Source organism: Macrobrachium rosenbergii, chromosome 44, assembly GCF_040412425.1.
Source record: "Macrobrachium rosenbergii isolate ZJJX-2024 chromosome 44, ASM4041242v1, whole genome shotgun sequence".
Classification (NCBI taxonomy): Eukaryota; Metazoa; Arthropoda; class Malacostraca; order Decapoda; family Palaemonidae; genus Macrobrachium; species Macrobrachium rosenbergii.
The window spans coordinates 39,397,799-39,410,434 of NC_089784.1; positions in this window are offsets into that span (position 1 = coordinate 39,397,799).

The window sequence follows — 12,636 nt, forward strand, 5'->3', positions numbered from 1 at the left end:
GTCAGATGCAGTTCTAAAGCAAAAGAGTGCTAACAAACGGCAAAATAACCGAAAGAAAAATGAAGTACACTTAACTACCAGTTCTCAGAAACTGGGTTTGATTAACGCTTGCACACAAGATACAAGAGCAGTCGCTCATTTTGTTACCGATTTCTTATGTCAGTTAGGTCAGTAGGTCGATTCGTCCATATCCTATCAGACAGACTCAAATGACTTTCCCTTTTACCCCCTTTTTTTCCTCAGTAGAACTTTCCTCTCTTGCCTCTCATTCTTTTTCCCCCGAGGGCGTCGTGTTGACCCGCAGACATTTCAGACAGCTAATTCGTTTTTCATTTCTTTCGTTCTTTATGCATTACTTTATTCTTTAACGAATTCATGAATTCTTTTCTGACCTTATTTATTCCGTTGCCATTTTATGCACTGCAGTTTTCCCCCTTCTTTGAACTGAATTTTAAAAATAGTATTTATTATATGCAATTTAGAGACTTGATGTTTTTTTTATCTAGTTAGAGCGATATCTAGTCGTCTTTCAGTTTAGTTGATTTCCACATCTTCCAAATGAAAATAATATTTTTTTAATCTAAAATGGTTACCTGAATCCTTTGTCTCAACATATTTATTTTCAACACATATGCATATGTATTTGTGTTCTCGTATGTGTATACACACACACACACACACACACACACACACACACATATATATATATATATATATATATATATATATATATATATATATATATATATATATATATATATATATACTTATGCACATGCAATAACGAGTGTATTTCTGTTTTATTCAGATGGAGAGAGGGGCTTCAGAAGTTGTTAGCCTTTCGGTTCTAAGAAATTCTTCCAGAACGAGTGTGTAGCTTCGTGCCTCTCCCCACCTAAACTGCGACTCGCCACAGTCCGTAGACCGCTAGGTACCCAATTCACAGCTTGGGTTTACAGAATCACATTGGATTTAATTGAATGTGTCTGAAGAATTCCGGCTGTAGATATAGGTCAAAGGGAAGAGAAGAACAAGGAAACCTTTCAGATTTGTTGTTAAGTAAAAGGTCGCACAGTTCGTAATAGGTCAAGAACGTCATGCGAAATCACAGTGGCCTAATAGCGATTACTTAATAGATCTCTAGGGAAGAAACACATAGTTTTAACATAGCGGGTTATCTGTGTTGCCACGATCTAAAGTTATGTTTAGCAACGTATTTTGGTCTGCATTGTTATTATATTCACATATGTTTAGGATTCTTGATGCAATTCTTTTTCTTAAAAACTAGAAATTCTTAAACTGTCTTCATCAATATGCACAAGTTACAAGGGTTAAGTATACCCATATACCCATAACCAGTACATGACTATATGAACCCCATTTTAGATGGAAGTTTCAACATATTTACAATGCACATGTTCTGGCAGATCGACCATGTTGACGGTTTTTTTCAGTATTAATTTTACTGATGATCTGTCCGTCATTGCATCCAGTAAGGATGTCTGTCTGCCTGTCTCTGTCTGTCTCTGAGTAACATTCAGATGAACTTCTTTCTTATGTAAAATGTATAAATACAATTATATAACATTGTAATATGACTCTTAGAGTTTGAAAGATAATTCGCACATATTATATGGGCCTTCCAATAAAAGTACTAAATAAAAAAAACTTATACAGTTGAATTTCACATTCATAAGAAGCAATTTGGCAATTGCTAGAAAAATTTATGGTAGCTAAAATATCTTGAAAGTTCTCAACTATTTTCTTTCATTCTTCCTATTATGTATTTACCATTGCCTCTGTTCTATCTCTATATAATCTTGCAATATGCAAGTGAATCGAGAAACTTTAAACTTCAACCTATACTTGGGATCAGGTGTTATGTGAATAAAGTAGCAGAAGGCTATCTTTCTCTTTTTAAGGCATGAAATACCAAATATTCATAACCAACTGAAAAATTAATTTTGTAAAAGTGCTTACAAAATAAAAATTGGAAGAAGTATAGCTAATGAATTTATTACTAAAATACGACAAGCAAGATAAATGGAAAAGAAAATAAGAGCATGTGAAGAGCACAAATATCCGCCAAGGCTGGGACATTCATTCGCACGCCCAAAGCGTCCCTGTCCAAATTCAGACCTCTCCTAAAGTCTCATCTCTTGCTGGAAGTCATGAGGCCTATATCTGTTTAGATTTCAGTAACTATGCACTCAAAAATTTTTAGTGAAATCCTTTCAGGCGAACAGCTAAAGAAATGAAGTGAAAACTACCATAACTGAAATGAAACCTTCGTGTCGAAAGTAATAATGAATCATCTGCAATCGTAACTTCCGTGAGATGCAAAAACTGTTTCTTAGGCAACACCGCCGGGAGAGGCGTTGCACTGATTTAACTCAGATATAATTGCTCTACCTGGCAACCTCTCCGGTTAGAGCTAAGCACATAAAAGACGGCGAAGCGTGACTAAACGGACAGAAGTTTATGACCAACCTTACAGAAGAAGACATAATAGTTGCTCTTATTCAGCAATGAAATGAGAAAATCTTAAAAGCTACGCTGCCTTTTCACTCGGTACCTAAGGCTCTTTCTTCGATGAGATGGGATCGCGCAAATATTCCGAGAAAGTAAGGTTACGTCATTCAGTGAGACTCGTGCCTTGCTTTATTATATGTTTGAGTTTTCAAAGCGAGGGGATGCGGTCATGTTGCTAGCACTATAGTTGTGTTTACTTTAGCGCAAGTTCAGTTTACATGTTATGTGTGTATGTTTACATCGCCATTATTATTGAATATCTTGTAATATTTCTTAATGTGAGATAGATACGGCGTTCTTTACCACTTAGTTTATCTCTCTCTCTCTCTCTCTCTCTCTCTCTCTCTCTCTCTCTCTCTCTCTCTCTCTCTCTCTCTCTCTCTCTATATATATATATATATATATATATATACTATCTAACCAACCCGGAGCTGCCCGAGAAAACTCTGAATGAAAACTGATAAACTCTCTCTCCCTCTTTCTCCTCCCTAACACCCCTTTGGTGCCCTTTGGTGCCCTTTGGTGCTGTTGGTATCTTACCCCAACAGTATTCTTTTCCAGACAGTAAGTCATATGTACACCAAGTTTGATTGAAATTGCTCAAAGCACCTTGGAGTTATGCTGGAACATACACACACACACACACACACACACACATCCATTTATTTATATATATATATATATATATATATATATATATATATATATATATATATATATATAATTTATATATATGTATACGATTAATTTATATATATATATATATATATATATATATATATATATATATATATATATATATATATATATATATGACCTACCAACTTATAACTATAACTACAAGTCTGAATCTAAGTTGATGACAAACGAGGATGCACAAACACACCATGCTACAGAATGGTACATCTGCAGATTGCAGTAACTACAGGCCAATTACTATTCTCTCTGTGGTCTCCAAAGCTTCAGAAAACTTAATTTCGGGCCACTTTACAAGTACGTGGAATCCAAAGGATTGTCAGCTAATAGTCAATATGCATATAAAAGCAGTTAGAGCTGCGATGCTCTTTTAGATTTGTCACACCATTTCCAAGAGAATCTTGATAACGGTTTTGAGTGTAGTTATATCAATAGATTTTAGTGCTGCTTTCAACTTAGTAATCATAAGGCACTTATTCTCAAACTTCGGAGCCATGGAGTGGGTAGAAATGTTTCAGGATTATTCAGGAATTCCTTACACGTAAGTAGCAGAAAGTTGCTGTTGATGGGATCCTTAGCAAACCAAGACCTATTGTGTTTAGCATTCCAGAGGGTAGTGTTCTTGGTCCACTGTTTTAGTCTACACAAGTGGTATGGTCGTTGGCTTAGAGACAAGACTGTTCAGTATGCGGATGATGCAACGCTTGTATGTGTAGTAAAGTCTCCAATTATGGGAACTGAAGCTGTGCTTGGTGTCAATCGAGACACGGAGAGGATTAGTGAATAGCGTAGTTGGTGGGGTATGAGGCTGAACGCCAATAAAACGATAACAATATTGATTAGCAGATCTCGTGAAGATTTTACACCCCCATCTTTGCTGACGCTGTCATTAGATTTTTTTCAAAAGTAAGACAAGAGTCAAAAGTTACACAATTATAGATAAGGCTTCAGAGTTTTTTAGCAGAGTCCCACCCATCTGAAGCGGAAGATGGGGTGGAAAATCTGTACGGAAGTTAGGTACTGTACGAAAGACCTCATAAATTTATAACAGTGATAAAATCAATGCAACTTGTTTTAGGTCATTTGTCCTTCCTTTACGATAAAATACCGTTCTCCAATGTGGATGGGTAGTTCAGTTGCAACAGCCGTCGCGACTAGTAATTTTTTTTTTTTTGTTTCTTTCAAGCATGGACGATTTAAGAGTGTGAGATATTGCCCCTACATAGATGTCTGTATGATGCAGAAAATGAATATTACAGAGAAAAATGTCAGGGATAATATTTGGGCAGAAATTTATCATGATTAGCGTAATTATTTATTTACTATATTTTAATCAATTGTATTGATTTTGTTTATAATATCAATAGACTAAACATAACAGTCATTTCTGCAACACACTTATAATGCATTTCAATTTTCAATCGTCTAAATCAGCTCTCGCTACCTGATTCATTTGCCATGGAACCGAGCCAACATTGCTATTGAAGCAGTCACTAAAACTTCCCTTACTGCAAAACCTCCCATATTTCCAAAGCTACCTCCAGGTCTTCAAGGTATCAATTTTCTTTGGGTAACTTTTCTGAATTCGAGACGCCATAAAAAGCATACATTCCTATCTTCAAAATATGCATCTCTGAGCATCTTGTGAAGAAGCTGATGAAGTAGAGCGACCAAATTCGTGGTACAGAAAACCTTCGGCACTGTAATCGCGCGGCTGCAGTCGTTGAGTCGTAGACAGAGTGGTTCGTGGTGGTAGGTTCCCGTTTCCAAGCATTAGTAGTTTTGATTTGGAACATCGACGGGTGGTGTCTTGTTTGTCAATTTTTCAAAAGTTGTATTTTAACAGAGATCGTTCACATTCACAACTGATCCCTGATCCTCTTTTACTGCCGAGAGCGACCAGATTTGCTGAACAGCAGCTCCAGCATGCAGTTAATGTGCCCCACGTTCGAACCTCTCAGTTCCGGATGTTCTTTATTCCCCACACTTTAGACTGTTGAACAGTCTTCCTGGGGATGTTGCCCAGCTAGAACCTCAAAAGTTCAAGCAAAGATGCAATGCGTTACTACCCGAAATTATTCTCCTTGTATTTATAACTTACCTACATTTTTATTTGCTTGATTATTAATTTGTTAATTATTTCTTTCTTTTCCAGTAAGTGCTCTCTTCTTCCTGTATTTCCTATTACCTTCTGTTACTTCTTTTAAATGAGCACCATTTTCTTTGGAAGGCTGAATTTCGAGCCACTGGCCCCTGTGGCCTTATCCCACGTGAAAAGGGTTCATCTTCTGAATGATGATATAGTTACATTAGTTAATCCTCGTTAGAAATTCATGTACACTGATTCGGTTCCTGCCAAGGGAGGAAAAAGCTTCTTCGATTTCTAGCTATTTTGATTCAGGCTTGTAATAATAAACTTATCAAAAAACGCGAGGAAGTCGAAAAATTAAGAAATCATCTAAGTAACTATATACATATATATATTATATGTATATGTATATATATATAGTATATATATATATATATATATATATATATATATATATATATATATATATATATATATATATATATATATATATATATATATATATATATAATATCAAACTGACTTCGACAATTGCCTTATGACTCCTCGATTTTCTAATATTTTAGTATAAGATTTTCACTGTAGATTCTGACATTTAGTTCCGAACCATACGGATAGGACGACTATGCTATTATGGAAAAGTTTGAAAGGTTCAGGGATGGGGATCTCACAGGAAGCATCAAGTATTTAGAGCTATGGCATCCCTGAAGAAAGGCAAAACATAAAGTGATTAATAGGAGAGTAATTGTAGTGAAACAGCAGAGTAATTTCAGACAGAGCGGGGAATAACGCAGTGATACAGTTTAAATACTAAGAGAGCCATGGAGAAAGTGATCAAGAATATAAGGCCCAAGAGTACACGAGGTTAATAAGAGTATGAGCTTATGAGGAGGAAGTTGTCCTGGAAGAGGTGATTACTCAGGAAAGGTTGATGGACAAATAGGCTTCAGAATCAAAGATGCAAACTCAAAGAATACCCGGGGATGAGAATTCTGCGTAAGATTTGCGATTTTTTCCTTCTGAAGGGTGCTTCTCAAGTTCAGCAGTTCATGGAAAATCTGATTTTACGCTGGTTGCGCACTTGTAAATCAGAATTGCCTGCTTTTTCGTAGATATTAAAACTTCCAGAATAATTTAATAAAAAAAGTCAAATAAATTTTTTCAAAGTTCTCCATGACATGTATCAGCAGCTTTACATTCATTGTGTTGAGAAGAGACTGATTTTACATAAAGCTTCTTAGATTAGATTGTTCAGTTTCTCTTATGGGTAGGCTAAGTGACTCGTCTCAGCGACCTTCAGAGTGAAGTCCGCTCCTTTTTTTTTCCATTTTTCTCCCTCTGCCTCCTGACTAGATAAGGACGCTTGATTGCCGGTCTCATCGACTTCAGCATTAAAAAAGAGAGGTCATTTTAACGAGACATGTTCATGAGACCACGGCATCAGTGTAGGGTCGTTAAGAGTCACTTTTCAAACTGGATTTACAAAGATACTCGAGAAAAATGAGTATTTATTTATATACTATTCCAATGAGTATTCACAAAAGCAAGAAAATTCAAATTTATTTACAGTGAATAAAAAAGGAAATGAGGAATTTTAAGAATCTTGTAGGTAGGTAGGCAACAGCTTTATTTCTAACTGGAACAAGACACAAATTTCAAACGACACAAATCTTTTTAATGATTGAAATTAGTATTAAAAAAGAAGGTAATTTTTTTTTCTGAAAGCGAAGGAATAAACAATGAAGAGTTAAATCCAAGAATCTTGTGAGATTAAAGATAATTCTTTATTTAAAAACCCTTCCATTCAGATGATATATCGGCGTTCGTGCCGTATGCATTCTTGTTTTAATCTTATATTTTACTGAATTCCTAGTTATCCACTACAAGAGGTCAATTGAGGCAACATTTTGAAGGAAAAAGAAGATGCCTATTAGCCGAAGTAAGATGTGAAAACTTGACGTGAGAAGTTGAACAATTTTTATTTAATGGCGTCGTGTTCTAAAGTCGTTTAGGAGTCAGTCTCAGCTTTAGTCGAAATTTACAAAAAAAAAAAAAAAAAGAAAAATACAAGCCTGGAAAGCACTGTGGTACATTTAATCTCGAATATAGTTCAAGTCCAGCAACCAGAACGGGTAATGACATGCTTCTTGAGCAGCACGCTCCACCGATGATAGTTCCTTTGCCAATCCGGAGCGTCTTAATGGCCATCTCCCTGTCATCGTTTGAAGCTCACCAAGTTATTAGTGATAATAGAAATTACGACGTGGATGTCTTGATCCATCGTCTAGTTCCAATTCAGGATCCATCAGGCATAAGAGCTTTCACTAGTCTTGGTTGTTGAACGAAGTACAGCTCCGTGTCAGCATCATTAAGGTTACCGTTTTTGTTAACGTTACTGCCGTATCAGAAATTCTAGTTATGTGCAGTGTTTTTACCGTAAACACTGCCAACGGGTATCCAATTAGCCCAGGAGTCGAAGGTAGAAGACAATATAAATCACCAACCTGATGACCTCTTCCCACTGTCTCCCTCGTTCGCGGCTGTAGTTTCCATATTTGCCCTTGACATACCCAACCTCTCTAGTTTCCATATTTGCCCTTGACATACCCAACCTCTCTAGTTTCCATATTTGCCCTTGACATACCCAACCTCTCTAGTTTCCATATTTGCCCTTGACATACCCAACCTCTCTAGTTTCCATATTTGCCCTTGACATACCCAACCTCTCTAGTTTCCATATTTGCCCTTGACATACCCAACCTCTCTAGTTTCCATATTTGCCCTTGACATACCCAACCTCTCTAGATTTGCCCTTGACATACCCAACCTCTCTAGTTTCCATATTTGCCCTGACATACCCAACCTCTCTAGTTTCCATATTTGCCCTTGACATACCCAACCTCTCTAGTTTCCATATTTGCCCTGACATACCCAACCTCTCTAGTTTCCATATTTGCCCTTGACATACCCAACCTCTCTAGTTTCCATATTTGCCCTTGACATACCCAACCTCTCTAGTTTCCATATTTGCCCTTGACATACCCAACCTCTCTAGTTTCCATATTTGCCCTTGACATACCCAACCTCTCTAGTTTCCATATTTGCCCTTGACATACCCAACCTCTCTAGTTTCCATATTTGCCCTTGACATATCCAACTTGCCTAACTTTTACCTCTCAGTGTAGTTGTGGAGTTTTCCCCCAGATTCACCTTTAGTCTCTACCTCATCCCATTTATTTTCTAGGTCTCTCTGCCTTGCTGTTAAACCACTCCAACTCCCTCTTCACAATTACTTGAGCACTCAATGACTAAAGCCACCCAGGTGCTTGGCTTTTTACCCTGAATTCTATGAATCCAGTCCAAGGCAATTTACGAGCAGTGGCTTTTTACCACAGAAGGTTTTAGTGATAAAAATGTTTAGATATCAACCTCATCATTAAAGTCCTTTACCTTTACGTAACTAAAAAAAATCATCATTGCACTGTGGTAATTATCAGTCACCAGACAAGATTGAAAATCAAATCTATATATGGTACTCGTAAAAGGGAAAAAAATAACTACATGTCACATATTTAATCAAACTGTCAACGGTGTGTGATTTTATTTCAGATTAACTGCAAGATGCTGATTTTTATCTAAACGTGCATAAGAGTAGTAGCCGCTCACTTATGCCTGTTTATAGCTAATAATTGTTTGGTTCGCTCCATAAACAACAATATTTATGTTCTGTACAAGTGCACTGCACTTCATAAATTTTCCTTGATTCGATCTCCTTTTAGTATTTTAATTCGTAGAAGAGAGAGAGAGAGAGAGAGAGAGAGAGAGAGAGAGAGAGAGAGAGAGAGAGAGAGACTACTAAGGATGGATCTCCATATAATCGGAATAAAGTAAATGAATATTTTGAAATATGTTCACAAACAACAGTGCAAAATAATTGTTTTAATATTGCAAGATTTTATTTGAATACCATATTCCAGGCACAGCATCCATAAATAATTCTTGATTATATTATTCGCTCTCTTCCAATCACCTCTAACTTATGTATTGTACCAAACCATGAAAATGAATGGAATTACCCGCGTACCGGAAGGCAGGGATAAGCGAAGCAATGTTGCGAATGATTAAAAAAATGAATAGCAAAAACTAATTTCAAAACTAGTTGGACTGTCTTTAGTGATGGAACGTCTAAGCTTAATGGGCTGGCTGGTTAGATTATACTGTTTAGATGCAAAAAATGGCAGCGATATTAACGTTTCTACGTTATTTTCTTTATATTCTTATTCATTACAGATTTTTTGGGGGAAAATGTTCGTCCCTGATTCCGCACCATAAATCCAAAAGAAGTTTTCTGTCGTATTAACAGAGGGAACTATTGGTTTGTGGAATATGAGCACTTAAAAATTCTGAAAATATCCAAAATTACAAAGAAAATACAAAAATTCTAATATTTTTTGGCAAAAAAAAAAAAAAAAAAAAAAATAGAAAGAGAGCCAACAAACCCTGCAAACTTTATTGTCTAGAGATATTTATAATAAAAAGCTGAAATAAAACGCACACAAGCACAATAAAGATTCACGGCAAATATTGATGATTCAACAGTTTGGAACCTTTCCTCCGCGTTCGCAAAGGATTACCATCAAAATGTTCGTCATTCGTCCAATGAAGGCATATCCAAAACTTACCAGACACCTTTTTCAGTCCCCTGCTATGCCTAATAAAGAGGATATAAGCGAAACTCTTGAAACTCTTTCATTATCAAAATAGAAACTAATTCATAGCCTTGAATTCCACAGTTCAAGATCATTCACCTAAACTGGTTACACCACGTGAGGAAGCCGCAGGAAGAGCACGCTTCACTGGTATCGGGGTCAGAATTCTGGATCATAACACGTCTTACTAATAAATGTAGTTAGCATTTACGCAAAAGGTATCTGTTTTCTCATATTTTCATTATATCACATTTTACTTATAAAGAGACAGAGAAGCAGCGAACCTTCGATAATATCGAACATTCAAGGTCACCATCGTCGATAACGGGTGTAGAAGCAATAATTTAAAGACATTTTGTTTTCACTTCTTTTTGGAGAGAGAGAGAGAGAGAGAGAGAGAGAGAGAGAGAGAGAGAGAGAGAGAGAGAAGAAAATTTTGAATTGAGAACAGTTTCACACAAGGTTATGTATCAAGGAAAAGAAGGAGAAAGTTTGCTAACATTAGATATATATAAAATTTTTGCATATTTCCTCCTCTTTCGAAATTTATTTGTTGTCAGCTCAGTTTCTTTATTTCCCCTTTTCTTGCTTCTTTTGCATAAATACGTACGTAATGAAATTATCTCATGATTTAAGACATATTTGTGGCAGTTTTCCTTTTTTAAAAGTGATTTCTCTGAGGACGACACTAAAATCACTGCGCAACCTAGTTATCAAACAATAATAACAGGCTGTCGGTAATCGTCTCCGTCTACTGTCACTGTCTCCGCTGGCTCTGAGCGTAGGTAAGCTTCAGCCTTCTCCCTGGCCTCTGTAGAATGGCAGTTGTTCCAGTTAATCTCCATCATCAGAAACGACAGTCATCAACAAAGATGGAAGCCACAAAATTGTTGTCAGCATCCCAAAATCTGCAGTAGCTTTGGCCATGAGGGCACGCAGATAGTAATTTTATCGTTGTTAGTAGTTCCACGTTGGATGAGTCGGTAGAGTTCTCGGCTAGCGCTCTGCTAGGCACGAGTTCGAGACTCCGACCGGCCAGTGAAGAATTAGAGGAATTTATTTCTGGTGATAGAAATTCATTTCTCGGTATAACGCGGTTCGGATTCCACAATAAGCTGTAGGTCCCGTTGCTAGGTAACGAATTGGTTCTTAGCCAGGTTTTAATCAGCTCAGTGGTCTGGTTAAACTAAGCTATACTTAACTTTTATTATTGTCAGCCTTACATTCACCGAGGTAGAATGATAGACTGTTAAGAAAGTTATCGTGGTTTGTTTGTTCATTAAAGAGCTGGAATTGTCAGATTTAACATACTTTTGTTTATTGTTATAAATAAACGAAAAGGGATTAAATTTATAAGGTTTATCAAAAGTTTATTGTCATCAACTGCACATTTTATAGTAATTTATTGTCGTAAAATGTACGTTGAAGAAATGGAAATTATAATAAATTTCTATTCTGAACAGTTCGTTAAGGCAACAAGTATTATAATGGTTGTCGTAAGTTTACTGTCATAAATTGCCCAGTAAAGGAAATGAAAGAGTGAAGTTTGTTGTAATATACTGATATAACTGTACACCAAAGGAGAAATACTTTAAGTGAGCGACACTGTAAGAATCATTGTCATTTATTGTCGTTGATTTTATGTCAAAGAAACTGAGATTGATTCTGAAAATGTAAGGTTTATTGAAATTTGTTATTGACGACTCTCCCCAAAACCGAATCGAAGTTACAAAGTTTAGTGTAAGTTTTGCTAACGGTACGTTAGAAGAATGTCAAAATTAAGGTTTATCGCAAGTTTATAGTTCTCAACTATAATTCCGCCTTCTTCTTAACTGTACATCAAAGGAAATGAGATTATAAGGGTTATTACAGGTGCAATGTTGCTACCTGAACACTAAAGGAATTGAAACTGTTGGGTTTACCGTAATTTTTTGTCATTAACCCTACCCTGATGTTGTTGAAAGTTTAAGGGTTGTCGTAATTTATCGTCTTTAAAATAATAAAAATGATAATGTTTATTGCTGCGGTAAAAATGTACATATTTAGGTTTATGATAAAATTATTGTCATAATCCCTACTGTATAGCAAAATAATTTGCATTACAAGGTTTATTACAAGTATCAAGATGTTAATTAAGCCTTAAAGGAGCTGAAATTGTAAGTTTTATCATAATTTTTAGTCAATGACTTTATATGAAAGTTACTGAAATTGTAAGGATTAACGCACTTTATTGCCCTCAACAGAATATTGAAGGAGTTGCAATGATAAGGTTTACTAAAAGTTTATTTTTGTTATCCATACATTTTAGAAACTGATATCGTATGGTTTACCTAATAAATTGTCGTTAACTGCACATCAGTATATCTAAAATTGCCAGTGATTATCATAATTTTGTTCTCGTTAACTATATAGTGCAGGAGCTGAAACTCCGAGGGTTATTCTCAAGATTTTTGTTCTTAACCCTGCATTAAAAGAATGGAAACTGCTAATTTTATTATAAATTTGATTTTGTGAACTACAAAAACTGAAAATGCAAGGTTACTCTAAGCATATTGTAATATTCTGTATATTAAATTAACTAAAATTGTAATTTTTATAGTAAACTAATAC